General features: G+C 40.4%; 1 long non-coding RNA gene and 1 pseudogene across 1 annotated transcript; both read right to left on the reverse strand.

Annotated features, from left to right (window-relative positions):
- Positions 1-393: 393 nt before the first annotated feature.
- LOC102013685 lies at positions 394-734 on the reverse strand (annotated as a pseudogene).
- Positions 735-6,472: 5,738 nt separating this feature from the next.
- On the reverse strand, positions 6,473-7,952 carry LOC106149370. Its single transcript, XR_001235510.1, has 3 exons — positions 7,865-7,952; positions 6,947-7,082; positions 6,473-6,594 (listed from the first exon to the last, which is right to left on the reverse strand). It is a non-coding gene; the product is annotated as an uncharacterized LOC106149370 (long non-coding RNA).
- Between the last annotated feature and the right edge of the window lie 6,961 nt (positions 7,953-14,913).

A 14,913-nucleotide genomic window follows, 5' to 3' on the forward strand; every position in this document is an offset into this window, starting at 1 on the left:
GTGCTACACCTGCCCTGGAGCAGATAGTTTGCATACAATATAAGGGAGGGAAAGAGGCTTGCTGCTTTTGCTGTTTTCCACAACCATGAACTGTTGCCCTCAGCCATGTGCCACCCTGCCTTGGAGCCAGCTGATTATGGACTGAAACTTCCACACATGGTGAGCTAAATAAATCCTTCCTTCCCTAATTTTTGGTGTCAGATGTTTTGTCTCAACAAGAGAAATGTAACCAAGACAGAGTCCTTCTTCAACCACATTACCTTCTCGGAAGCCCCCAGCAGAATCAGTCTTTCCTGACTAACAAGCTGAGATACCTGAGGAGGGCCCATTCCACCCCTGCCTATGACACAGAAAAGTCCAGCGGGTGAGGAAGGGGAGCAGAGAGGGCCCAGGCTACCCCGCAAGCTTGCTGGTGACGAGTGAGGACTTTCTCCGGTGCAGATCCTGTTGGGTGGGGATGTGGTCACCTGCCACCAGGTTCTTGTCTGGTCCTGCACTTGTCAGCTGCTTATTTTTCATCTTGGCTTTGGCCATGCTGTAGTCTCCTGAGTCGAAGTACTTTTGCCCTTTCTGGAGTCTCTTTGCCTTCCCAGCTTTTGTCCTAGGCTTGGGTATTTGGCCTTTAGCTTTGCCTCCTCAGCTCTCTCAGGAAGAATACCTTTTTTCTCCCACGTGTCATGCTTCTCCACACCTGTCTCCCCAACAGAGTTAGTGTCTTCTTGCTTCTGGAACATGGAGTGATGGGACTGGACTGTAAAGGGCCCTGGAAGTCAACCTGAAATGGGATGGCGACAGGGGAACGGGGAAAAGGTGAGCTACTGCTTCAAAGAGCATGGTCTTGTAGCCACATTCACACTGATGAGTGGCTGCCATGGAAACGGCCACGCTAAAAGGGCTGAAGTCATTTCTGGGCTGAAGTTCAACATCACTAACTCAGTGTGAGATGTATCCAAGATAAAAGATATGCAATAAATTAAATACACGGAAATGAAGTTACACTTCTTTGCAAGTACACTACAATCTGCCCGTGAGACTAAATGGTGTCAGAAGAAGGTCTGTACATGTAGGGCCCAAGTTAATCATCAGTAAAGAAAAGCAAGAAAAGAAAAATAAAAGGCTCAATAGACCCCACTGAAATTACTAAAATAAAAATAACGTAAGAAGAGGGGATGGATTTTTATGGTATCTGAAAAGGTTTTTCACATGGATAAATTAAGAAAGAAATGATAGCACCCAGCATTCTGGTTATGGCAGCAGATGTGTCCTCTCTGCAGTCCTTTGGGAATTTCACTGTCTCTTTCTTTTGACGCATGATTCAGTCACACTCGCCGGTCCTCTCCAGCTCCTCATTATCTGTCCACCTCTACTTCGCTTTCAGTAATCCACTCTGCCTTCCCTTCACTAGGCTTCAAGTGTCAGTTCAAAGACCTTTCCAGGAAGACCTTCCCATATTCCACTCAGCCCTGTACTTCTGCCCATCCTTTTATATAGGACATGCTTTCTGGGGTGCACTTATCACTAACATTACTTTGTTGGGGGAGATAATTATATCTGTTTATTTATGCTCAACACTATACTCCCGGTTCGTGGCATTTTTCCTAACACTAGGAGACCACAGAGTCATGGAAGGAAAGGAAGGTAGGGAAGAAGAGAGAAGGACTATCAAGTAACAACAGACCATTAAGAATAACAGAAGAGGAAAGAACACCTTCCCACTTCAGAGATTTTTCTTCTTCCTTGAATAATTTGTAGGACATCATTTCCAAACCCTATACTTAACATTTAAATATACACTTCTTGGGTACTTAGCTTTTTACCATGTGCAAATATTGCACAAAATACATGTAAGAATATAAGAAATACTACACCCAGGGAATGACATCAAACATACTGGTGGTTTTTTTCACAGTTTTATCTGAACTATTCTTGAATAGGTGCCTTTTTGTAGAATAACATAAGTGTAACTACCATGCAAAGTTACTAAGGAATTCCTGCTAAGTTTACATTCTCATTAGGCACTACTCATTGCTTCACATTCTAAACTTTAGCAGTTCTGAACAACCCATAGTTTCTCAGAGGCTTCTCTTTCTTCTAACTGCAGAGTTCTACTCATTCAAAATTCACCATATCTCTTCCATCACCCAGGGAGTCTTCTGGTATTCCCACTACGAGTTCTCTTCTATCTGATTTCCTGGATGTGTCCTCCGCTCCCAGCAGGGCTGTGTCTTTTTCTTCGTTGTGTTCTCCAGAATTAATGTATGAATTGAAACTCAGTAGCTACTGAAGGGACACTTGGAACAGATTTGGTGTTCAGTATGAAATTACGCTATTCGCTATTCCATAAACTTTACTCAGCTTCTCCTGAATGTTCATTCCAAGTCAGTTACATAGCTTATAAGATGATCATATTACTAGGGGCACACTACCTACTAGAAATATGTTTTTCAAATTAAACTACTATTTCTAAAACTTAGCTGGGTTATGAAAACTTGTTTTGGGTATTTTATAAAATTGTTCATTCTTACACAATTGCATTCAAGCATAGCATACTAGTTTCATCCACAGAAAGTGAGATCTTCTTCTGTCATATGAATTTTTAAAAAAATAGTACTAATTAGACATCTTGAAGTTAAGAATGCATGCTTTTAGCAAAGGGTAAAATTGATATATTTTATTTCTTATCGTTCTTTTCTTTCTTTTGTACCTCATTCCTTGTGTCTTCTCACTTTCTGTCCTTTATTCTCCATATCTTTTCTTTTTTTTTTTTTTTTTTTTTTTTTTTTTTTCCGGTACCGGGAACCGAGCTTGCCAGGCAGGCGCTTTGCCGCTGAGCTAAATCCCCAGCCCCTTCCATATCTTTTCTAACAACTACTGACATAGGTAGCCCTTTCTTAGACCTACATAGAGAAACCACAGGTTTTACTGTTGCTTACTCCCTCTGTAGCATGATGATTCCAGCAGCAGGATATATAGACTTGAAATGTGCCCCTGAATCAGAAAAGAATTGCAGCTATTAGTGAAAAAAGGGAATCCTCCTACATTGTTGGTGAGAATGTAAACTAATCCAACCACAGGGAAATCTGTATAGAAATTCTTCTCAAAACTAAAAGTAGAAATTCCATTTGACCCAGCTATACCTCTTTCTGGTATCTTCCAGAAACAGTTAAAATGACATCATACTACAGTGACATATGTACTCATGTTCACAGAAGTAAAATTTATAATAGCTAAACTATGTGAACAGCCTAGATACCCATCAATAGCCAAATATATGAAGAATATGTGCTGAACATATATATATAATGGAGTACTATTTAGCCATAAACATAAATGAATTTGAGTCATTTTTAGCAAAATGGATGGATCTTGAGACCATAATGTTTAGTGAAATAAATCAGGCTCAAAATAATAAATTTGTGTAATTTCTCCTATATAAGAAACCCAAAATATACATACAATAATTTAAGGAGTGAACTAAAGGACACGTGGTAGAAAAAAGGGAGGAAGACTTTGTGAAGATGAAGTAAAAGACCAGAAAAGGGGAAAGAGGGTGAATAGAGGGGTGAAAGAGGGGAAGAGATAAAAATGATCAAGATACAATTTACATATGTACAAATTCCCTAAAATGAACATAATTATTATGCATTGTGAACATATACCAAGAAAATGGAAAAGAATTGCAGCTATAAAACTGAAGAGACATGTTGTATTCAGTGTTTGCAAGGAAATAGATTTAATACAGAGCATGTAATTTATAGAATTATTTTATAATACTCAGCCAAGAAGTCAAATGCAAAAGAATACAGGAGATTGATGCATGCACTAGAGACTCAAAGAATCCAGCTGCAGGCCTGGATCCCGTGGCAATGTCCTGCACAAGTCCAGCTGATGATATAAAACCCATAGCAATGTCCTCCAAAAGTCCAGCTGGAGACCTAGAGCCCCTGACAATGTCTCCTGCAAGTCTGTATGGTGGATCTGCACTGGGAAGGCCCAAAAGTCAGTGGTGGAAGCTAGAAAGTCGGCCAGTCTGATGAAGGATCTGTTCCAGCAGGCTGAGGGATCTGCGCTACAGCCAGGAAGCCATGCTCAAGGTAAGGAACAGAGCTCCCCTGAAAAGAACAGCAGCCATCCTCAGCAACAGCAAGGACCTGAGTTCCTCCAGTGATAAGAACTGAGTTCATATCAGGAAAGTCAGCATGACAAACTTCTCCAGGAGAATCAACAGCATACCATCTTCCCTTCCAGTTCTCCTTTTAGCTGCTGTCAACAATCCTCAGGTGGGCCTTCCACACCTAGCACCTTACTGATTCAGTTCAGCTGGGTGTTATAAGTTGACTATTAGTTAGTCCACAACAAGACACTTTCTGTCCTTTTTTAATTGAAAAGTGAAAACGGTATAGATTTGTAGTTTACAACATGAAGTTTTACATTGTGGAACAATGATAGGTGTTTTACATTGTGGAACAGGTAGATCAAGCTAACACTTTCCGTCTTTTAATAAAACTTTGTACTATTCTTAATGCCAAAGGCCAAGGCCAAAGTGAGGTGTGGAGGACCACCTGGGTGACTCTCCTTGAAAGAGGATAGTCTCCATTTTGGCTGAGCTTGACCCTATTTTCTTGTATTGATATGTACAGAGGTGGCAAGGGCTTTTCCTTATCCCCTCCGTTGGCTTTAAGCATATCTCACAATTCGTTTTTTTGTGTGTGTTTTTTTGTTTGCTTTTTGTTTTTGTGTGTGTGTGTATGTGCTGCTGGGAATCAAACTCAGGACCTCACACTTGCTAGGCAGACACTGCACCACTGAGCTATATCCCCAGCCCAAGCAATGCATAGCCCAAGCAATGCATATCAATCCAGTGGAGGTGCTATTGGTAGTCTTCGAAGACTGCAGGTGTGTTTCCCAGAACATCCCCCCACCCCCCACCTCCCCACCCCACCACCATGACTTCCTGGGGCTTGAAAGATTACACATCAGAGCTGAAGCACCTACCCCAAAGCATTAGATACTATCTCATTTGTGTTATGCAGATCACTCCTTCTGCATATCCTTCTCTCTGCATATTGCAGAGATGATTTAGGGTCTCCTACCTAGCACAGCTCAAGGCAGTCACATACTTCCTGCCTTTCTCACAGTCACTCATCCTCAAGCCCCTCCCTTCTTCATGAATGAATAAAATCTGGGCTCAGTCCTGGGTAAAGGCCTTTGTTCCAGATAGCCATCACTGTGGTCAGACTAGGGACCCCCTTAACTCCCCACCACTTTGGATAGATTATTGTGTCTTTATTTATGCCATGGGTTGCACTGGAAATGGTAGATCTGAGTTAACTCATTACAATTCCAATAACTTTTCCATGGGATTACAAGTATAAACTTCCTGGGCTGCAACCAGGACTGGGAAGAGCTCTCTATACTGAGGTAAAGGGGAGGAGAAAAGATAATGCCAAGAAGACTTTCTGCCATGACACTGGAAGAAGCATGAAAGAAGGTCAGATTAAATTCTCTTGCTAGTGCGGACCTCACAAAGGAACAGATGGGAAAAAGGGACAAAGAGCCTTGACAGAGCTCATGGAAGAGGTTGCAAAAGAGCAGAGTGCCTGACCGTCCTCTGTCTGCACTGAGCTGCTGGGCAGCCACCCCCAAGGAAGACGTCTGTGATTCACAGACCTTGCCAACAAGGATGTGTGGGCAAAGCAAAAAATTACGGTAAAGAACATGACTCCCCAGAACGTGGTGGTGACAGCAGCACTTACTGGCACCTGTAGTGGGAAAACTCATTCATTTACCTTTTCAAGTGTTATTTATGAGGCAGCTACTCCACACAAATCATAGTCCCTAAGTAGGCATCCCCTTCCAAATTCTCATACCCTCATATTTAGATTGCTCCTAAATGTTCTCTTTGTCTGTAATCTCTCCCTGTTCCAGTCTGTCCTACACACAAAGGCCAGGAAATTCCTCCTCCTACACAGGAGTAGCTGTAAGTACAGGTTCTGCAATTAGACTTCCTGGGTTCAAACCCTCACTCCACAGCTTACCAGTCTCATCATGTTAGGGAAGTTAACAAAACTCTCTAAGTCCTGGTGTGTCATCAACTTAGACTAAATGGCAGAAATAGGTGTCTCTAAAATCTTCATAATTTTAGCCATAAAGGTTTATGCTTTGCTCCTGTTTGTGTTTGTCATGGTCTGAGTCTGCAACACCCTCATTCTGTAATCAACATTAAAAGTGTAGCTAGCCCCTGTCTGGGTCATAACTATCGCACAGAAAAATCACGCAGCACCATTAAAGCTTTTACTTAGAAATATCACGTACCATTTTTCAACCATATTTCCTTTGAAAAAGTGAAGAGATGGGACTGAGAAAAATGAGGGACAGAAAATATGCTGAAACTATAACCAGCAGATCCCTTGTCCACAAAGTAACCTTCCCACGCTTTCCTCCTTGAAGAAATCTTTATTGCCTTCTCAAATACAAATGCTGAGTCCAACAAAACCATATATCATTTTCTCATCTTCTTTCCAGTAACTTTGATATTTTATATATAAGGTGTAAATATGCAGGAATGGATCCACCCAGAGGAGGCAGAACTCTCTAGAAAAAAAAGAAAGTTCTATGTATAAAATGGAACCAAAACATCAACCTCTCATTGAACCCTAGCATTCAACAAGTTGCCTACAACGCAAGAATGATGCAGATGAAAAAACACCTAAGAACTCTCAAATTCTCATCAGATATTCTGACACATCTTCATAACTCTTCACATTTCCAAATACCTGTAGAGCCTATCATCTATTCCATCAAATAGAATGAAAGTCACTTCATTGGTAAAGATGGTAAATGGAAACAAAAATGACATGCAGAATGAAAGCCAGCACATGAGTCCAGCTACACCACTATTAAAAAATCTAAAATCTCAGTAGCGCTTAATACAACAAACTTTTACTTTTGATCTCAGTATGGATTAGGAGTGACAAACGGGTGGAACTAGAAGTTCGGCTCCACATGCTTTTCAGGAGTCCAGGCTTCTTGCATTTTCCCACGCCACACTCCTCTGTGTGCTTGGAGTCCACTCTGTACACCTGTACGATAGGGAAAGAAGGCAGAGAACCACATTTGGGAGAGTCTTATGGCCTAAGTCTAGAAGGGCGTATAAGATGTTCATTGTGTCCGTTAACCACAACTCAGACACAAGAGGCTGGGGAAGATAGTACAGCCATGTGTCGAAAGGAAGGTAGTTTGAGCAACAGCTAACCAATCTGTACCACATGTCCAAAGCTCACTTTCCAGCTAGGTGACTTGATGCAGTATACAAGCCTTAAATCCAAGAATTCAAAATCACAAACTTACAAAATCACAAATTATGACACGTTCGGTATAATTGACCTCATCCATCATGTTCTTTTGGGAATGGCAAAGGTCAGTTTTGCTACTAAACCAAAGCACCCTTTCTACCACAAATTGCTGAATCCCTCTGTGATGACTGGACTAGGCACTCAGGTAAAACAAAATAACTGTTCAATAACTGTTCAAAAGTTGGGGCTGGGGATTTAGCTCAGCGGCACAGCGCCTGCCTGGCAAGCGCAAGGTCATGAGTTTGATTCCCGGTACTGGAGAAAAACAAAAAAATAAATAAATAAATGAAAGCTGAACCCAGCCAGAATAACACATAGACACAGAGCAGCATCATTCTATGCTTCGTGGAAACAGCCATACTCCTTCCACAGAGACTGACATAATGGATAAAGAAAGAAAAGACAACAAAGGACATGTACGTAAGGAACTGAACCAAATCAAGTGTTTTGACACACTCTCTACTACCTACCTTGATGTAGAATAAGTTGAATTCATAAGATTTGCCTACCTTCACAGTCAATAATTGTTAGAAAATTGTTAGGCCCAAGACAGATGATATCATGCAGGGCAAATGAAGATCATTTCCTTCTACATTGATTGGTGCTTGGGTTTTGTTTATACTTCAGTGGCCTGGGCCTCGTTGTAGGTAACCAGATATCCTAGGTTCAGAAGAGGCTTTCCACTTGAATCACTGCAGCCAACAGGAAGCCCAGTGGTTCAGATAACTTGTTTTAATTGAAATCAATACCAATGCAAGCAAAATTGCTTGGCGTGGCAGTGTTATGCTCTGATGGAATATTTTCATGGTCTCTGCCAATGACAACAGTTATCAAGAATGAACTACGTAATAATTTTAACAGTGACTCACTGTGCTTTCTAGGAGGAAGGAGAAAACTGGTAGGGAGGGCTGCTGAAAGTTTTCAATTAGGAAAAAGAGATATAATTCTTCAGGTTTTTGGTAAGTGTTAGTCACGACTCAAGTTCTATTCCAGTGTGTGCTTCCACGAAATGAAACCCTAACCCCTCTTCTGCCTAAACTTCTTGGTCCTTTCCTTTTCACTCTTATCCCAGGGTAGGTATGATGAAAAAAGAAAATAATTATGATAAATAATAAGTACTGAACATCTCCCTGAGACAAAACCACATCCTAGTCCAAGAGTAGGCAAGGTCAGAAAACTTTACTTGTAACAGACAAGATTTCAAATATTTTAAGGTCTTTGAACCATCTGGTCATGACTTAACCACTTAGCACTGAAGAAAGCCAATGGTAGACACAGAAAATATATCCATATGTCCCTGTGTCCCAATACAATTTTATTTCAAAACAAAAAGCATATATAATTTGGTATATAGAGCCCTGTTCTAGACTGTACAGGAGTTATTGTTTCATCTTGACTGAGGAAACTATTATTATTCTTAGTTTACAGATGAAGTTGTTTGATATACCCCAGACCTCTCCTCTAGTACAGGATGAATCTGTATCCAACCCAAAAGGCATGAGTAGTATCAAAGAAGATTCTATTTTTTCCACTTTGCCACTTTATTGTCTGCCTGGAAAGAGCAAGGAAGGAAGCCTGGAAAATAGCAAAAGCTGCAACCCTGGGGTTAATTATTTACAAGTTGCAAATGTTAGATCAAAGTATTGTCCAACTCTGCCTTCCCAGTGATCCCGTGCTGACCTGATCACACTTTGGGTGCTGCAGAGTATGTAAGGGATCATCTGCCATCTAAAATAAGCACCACCTTAAATTCCTAAAACAAATTGCCTCCCTATGGCTCATGGAGCTTCCAATCCACAAAATAGGTCAAGAACTGTGCCTAATTTGAAAGGTCATTGGGAATGATTTGGTTTCTCACAAGGTCATATTATAGTGTGCATGTATTTAATACCTATAAAAGCAGGGAGTTGTGCTATATTCCTGCAGAGTTTTACTTTCTGTGAGTGGCCACTCTAGCAGAAGAAGAGAGAAATAAATACACAAACACTGTACTCTCCACTTAGAATCAAAACAGAATTTTAAAATGCAGCATTTGTTCAGAAGCACAGAGTTTAATTGACATGGTGTCAAAGCTGGCTCTCAGCACATGAGTAGGTTTAGGTAAGTGGAAACGCTGGAGGAAGCACATCTCTGGAAGAGAGACTGGATGAAGGGAGACATGGGAAAATGCGGATTGTTTGCACAGACTAAAAGCCCCTTCATCTGATGAGTGTGGCGAGCAAAACAGGGGGAACAAGAGAAGCAAGCCTGGCAAAGCACACTGAGAGAAAAAAAGGGACTCGAATCACATGTACTTACAAAAAAAAAAAAAAATCTCACAGTTCTTCATTTTCTCCAAAATATAGAAGTATTTTCCTAATCCAAAAAGAAGCTGACAGGAAACCTATGATAGTGAATTATAATAGAAAACTTGTAGTCATAAAGTGGAGAAAATTATGGGACTATGTAATTATTTGTATGATTGCATCTGTCACACTTTCAATGAGCGGTCTTGCATCCATTCTAACTTAACTAATCATGCCTAAGAAGGTACTATAACCTCATGAGGTAGGAACTGAATTGTACTTTCTCATAACTGTATCCCTGGCACCACACCTGCCATAGGATAGATGCACAGTAAATGAGCAAAATAGTATTGTCCTTTGTATCCATAAAAATGAGTGTCTTTTTGCTTATTTATTGGTTTAAGTAAAAATATGGCAGCTTTCTAAAAGCCAAGCAGGAAATGCACAAATAACAATTTTATTTAAAAAGCAATAAACATTAGTTAGGTTTAAACCCTTGTTCTGATTTGCAGTTGGTTCATAAAAGAATCAAAAACACTGGATCCTTATTTCATAATCTTCAGAGACACCCCTGCCTCAGAGTAAGATGATGAAACCCCCAGATGGTGGCTTGTTATTTCCATATGGCCCAGAAACATGTACAATGTCAATCAGTGAAACGGAAGTATGAGACTGGTCTAACACAGGGCAACTTCTACCATCAGTCAGGGTGATTTTTCCTTTTCTTTCTTTCTTTTTCTTCTTCCTTTTCTTCTTGTTTTAGTTTATTTTGGCCACTAGGTGTTATTGGTTAGTTAAATAAACATTGCTTGGTGGTAGTGATTACTGTGGTAGTGGAATATCACTCCACTGCACTGGAGGAACCAGCTAGCTCCTGACGTTATAGCAGTGGCTTCCAAAAGTGGAGGTGGAAGTGAAATGGATTTACATAGCAGAGCTGTAGGGATAATTAGTAATTTGACACACAACTGTTCAGGGCAAGGTCAACACAAGGAGTCACACAAGAATAATACGATAACCATTTCACGGCCTGTGTGAAATGAGTGGGTGGTCTAGGCTCAGTGCTGGCCAGGTACTGCTTCCCACACCCCCAGGCTCAGGAGACGGTCTAGAGTTCAACCCCACACAAGGAGCTCTACATACACCTCTTGCTGCCCAGGGTCTGTCATGAAAGTTGCTTTAAGCCAGAGGCTGGAGCTCCTTCTAGACAAATAAAGTCATTCTGTGGAGCTGCAAAGAAAAGACATTTCAGGAGCACTGCTCTAAGTTATACCAGTTTGTAAAGTTTCAACTTGAATAGTTTTTCCTTTTCTTTGCCAACACATTGTGAAAGAGACTGAGCAAAGTCATGCCGTTCCAGGTTACACAAAATGTTTGGATAGGAGAGGGTAAGGGAGAAGGCTTCCTGTGGAAGCTGGACTAGCAAAAAAAAATAGGAAATAGCCTCCCATTCATAGACATGCTTCGCATTGGCCTGACGTCATGGGAACTCACCCATTCATTGGGTACAACTCGCCTATCTCTCATTAAGAACTTTTCATCCTTCATACATCCTCACTGAATTCATCACAGGGTCTATTTTCAGTTTTACCAACCCTTTCTTTCACAGTGTAGACCACTCTTTTGTATTCAGGGAAAACAAACTGAACAAGTTGTGAAGAGCAAAAAGTTAGGTCATATTTGCTAATAAGATATCTTAGCACTGATGCTTTGTGGAGATTTAATTCAATAGATTCTTGTCACTGGCTTACAATGTGCTATTCTGTAACAGCATGGACTCACCCTGTACTCCAGACTTCATCTAAAGAGAACCCAGCCATAGGTCAACATGGAGACATATTTCAAAATCTTGAAGTAGGACTCAGCAAATTTTCCTTACAAAAGGCCCACATGGAACAGTTGGTTTCATGTGTCACCTGCTAGTCTCTGTCACAACTACTCAGTCCTGGCACTGCAGCAGAACAAGAGCCACAGACAGTACATGAGTGAATGACTACGATTGTGTTGCAATACAATGTCCTTCTCAATGCAGAGAGCAGACTGTAATTTCCTGACTCTTGCGCTAGAACATACACAGTAACCTGAAAACCAAACAGAGAAATGGAAGGAAAAGTCAAAGGGTACTGACTGTTTTTTGAAACTATGATCTAATTTCTCCTACTCAGGGCTGCGGAGGCAAGAATTAATCCTCTTAGATACAGAAGCAGCTTCTCTGTCAGAGTATTTTATTAATTCATGATTTATGCTTCATCTTCATCTACTTGCAAAAAGAAACCCCTGAAGTAGCTGTCACTGGGAATACACACATAAAGGCTTGCCTGCCTAGTATGATTGAAGAGACTTTCCCAGCCAGCACAATTCTGGGTGGAACTGTATGTCATCAACTAGAAATTCATTTGAGATGACAATTTGCCTTCCTCTAACACTTAGTTAAGATGGGCTGTTCCAAGCTTGAGCAGACAAAACTTACAAGGAAAGAGTCCAAAGGAGACCACAATCCAGTAAAGAAAACACTCTTAAGATGGAATATGAGCTAAATTTAGACTTAGTGTCAAGTCAAAACGTCATCCATCATTTTTTTTTTTTTTTTTTTTTTTTTGGTTTTTCTCCGGTACCGGGAACCGAACTCACGACCTTGCGCTTGCCAGGCAGGCGCTTTTGCCGCTGAGCTAAATCCCCAGCCCCCAACGTCATCCATCATTAAAGGGAAAGAACAGAAGAAAAGAAAACCAGCCCTAACATTTTTTTGAAAAATTACTATTGCCATACAAGGTACTTAGTCCTATAAAATGGGGTATATATTTAGCCTTTTACTTTTTTCCAATGCATGCATTTTGTTCTTCTTTTCAATAAATTTTACTGTGTATACCTGAGGTTTACAACATGGTGTTACTGGATACATAGATACAGTAAAATGGTTACCATAATGAAACAGAGTAATGTATCTATCACCTCACATAGTTACGTTATTTTTTGCAACAAGAGCAGTTAATATCTACTTATTTAACAAAAATTCTTATACAATAAAATTTCATTAACCTTAGTTATCATGCTATGCAGATCTCTAGACGTGTTCATTGTACATATCTATTACTTTGTTTTATTTGACCTATATCTCCCTACCTGCCCCAACAGGTCCATGGAACCACTGTTTCATGCTCTATCTCAGTATATTGGAACTCTTCCTTCTACACCTCGTCCTCCTCTTCCTTTCTTCTTTTCTCCCCCCCTTCCTTTCTTCTTGTTCTACTCCTCCTTTTTGTCATTCTTTTTCTCCTCCTCCTTTTCCCTCTTCTCTTACTTTTATTCTCTCTCTCTCTCTCTCTCTCTCTCTCTCTCTCTCTCTCTCTCTCTCTCTCTCTTTCTATCTCTCTCTCTCCCTCTCCCTCTGATTCCACTTACAAGGAGAATGATACACTATTTTCCTTTCTATGCCTGACTTATTTAATAAAAGTAATGCTCATCCACATTGTAGAAAATGATATGATCTCATTTTTTAAAGGTGAATAATACTCGATTGTATGTACACACCATAATCTCTTTATTCATTTGTTCTTTGATGGATACTTAGACTGTTTCTATATCTTGGATATGTGAATAACCCTGTAATGAGCGTAGGAGTGCACATATCTTTATGACATGGTGAGTTCATTTTCTTCAGGCATATATCTACAAGGATTGCTGTGTTGTATGCTACTTCTACTGTTAAATTTTTGGGAACCTTCATACTGTATACCATGATGGCTATACCCATCTATACTCCCAACAGCAGTACACTTGGGTTCCCTTTTCTCCGTGTCCTCTCCTACATTTGCTATCTCTTGTCTTTTTTACAATAACCATCTCAGTGGTTGTGATTTCTCATAATGGTTCTAATTTGCACTTCTCTGATAGTTATATTGAGTATCTTTTCATATATCTATTGGCCATTTTTATGTCTTCTGTAGTGGTTGATTGATTGTGTCAACTTGAGAGTTTAGAAGCTTAACTAAATTGGCTCAGCAATTCTACATCCTAGAGTGGGTAGGACCCACCCTAGGGTGGCTTATTGCCTGGATGATATAAAGGGGAAATGAGCAAGGACGGATTTGCTTCTGCCTCAGATCCTTCAGCCTTCCAGCATAGATTCTTCAGACTTCTGTCGCAGATCCATCAGCCTCCTGATACAGATGTGCATGGGACACTGCAGTGAACTGCAGAACTTGGACTGAAACCTTTGGCCCATGATGTTCACACACCTTCTGAACAAGTCCTCATCCAACTCTGGCTGACCATCACAAGCCAATCTTGTAATTTCTTATACATTTGTGTATTTTGTGTTATATCTGTTTCTTTAATAAAAGACTGACACATCTTTAGAGAAATGTATGCTTATTTATGCAATTGTGTTCTTTTTGTGCTATCGAGGTGTAAAACTTCTTTACAAATTTTGAATATGAACTGTTATGGTTTACAACTAGATCCCCCTCAAAGGCCTCATGCACCCATAGGTGAAGTTTTTTAGAAGGTGATTGTGGAGTGGTTCAGTTTGGACAAAAGAGGCAAGTTACTCTGGGCATGGCCTGGAAGGGTTTATTTCCTGCCTTTCTTTCTCCTCCCTTTACTCTCTCTGCTTCCAGGAGTTTGGAAATATATGGAGGTGTTGAATGGAGATGCACCCTTAGAACACTGTGAGCCAAGCTTGATGGAGAATTCTGGTTGGAGCTCAGAAAACCAGAATGCTGGCAGTGTGCAGCCGGTAAAATGCAGGCTCAAGAAGTTTCAGTCAGTATCAACGACTCCATTGGCAGTTGGACTCCAGGTCATGTATGTTGTACTCTGGTAGAAAATTAGTCTACATTTTGCTCATGGGCTGAGACTCTGGGAGACTAAGATTAAAAGTGGTAGACTAAATTAATAGGGTGGAGAAAATTTCAAGATAGTCTTACCTTGGTATGGGTATAGTTGGCATCTTCTAACCACAGCTTTGTTAAAAATCAAGAGCAAACAGCATAAGTGAATGATTTTTAAAAGATTTTAGTTTCAACAGAAAGGAAATTACCTTAAAGTCAGGGCCTGTAAAATTGGAGCAGAGGAGAGTTTGGTTACTGAAAACATTGACATTAAAAATAAGCCAAGTACTTTACAACAGCACAGTAGAAAAGATGACTTGAGGACATCACAGGAACCAGCAAGACACTATCCTTGGCAGGTTCAAAGTTGCCAAAGATTTTGCTTTGAGAAGAGCTCCAGGGCACCCTACTCAAAAATACCCACCAAGGAAATTTGTTCCC

The sequence above is a fragment of the Chinchilla lanigera genome, unplaced genomic scaffold (genome assembly GCF_000276665.1).
Source record: "Chinchilla lanigera isolate Chin_1 unplaced genomic scaffold, ChiLan1.0 scaffold00004, whole genome shotgun sequence".
Classification (NCBI taxonomy): Eukaryota; Metazoa; Chordata; class Mammalia; order Rodentia; family Chinchillidae; genus Chinchilla; species Chinchilla lanigera.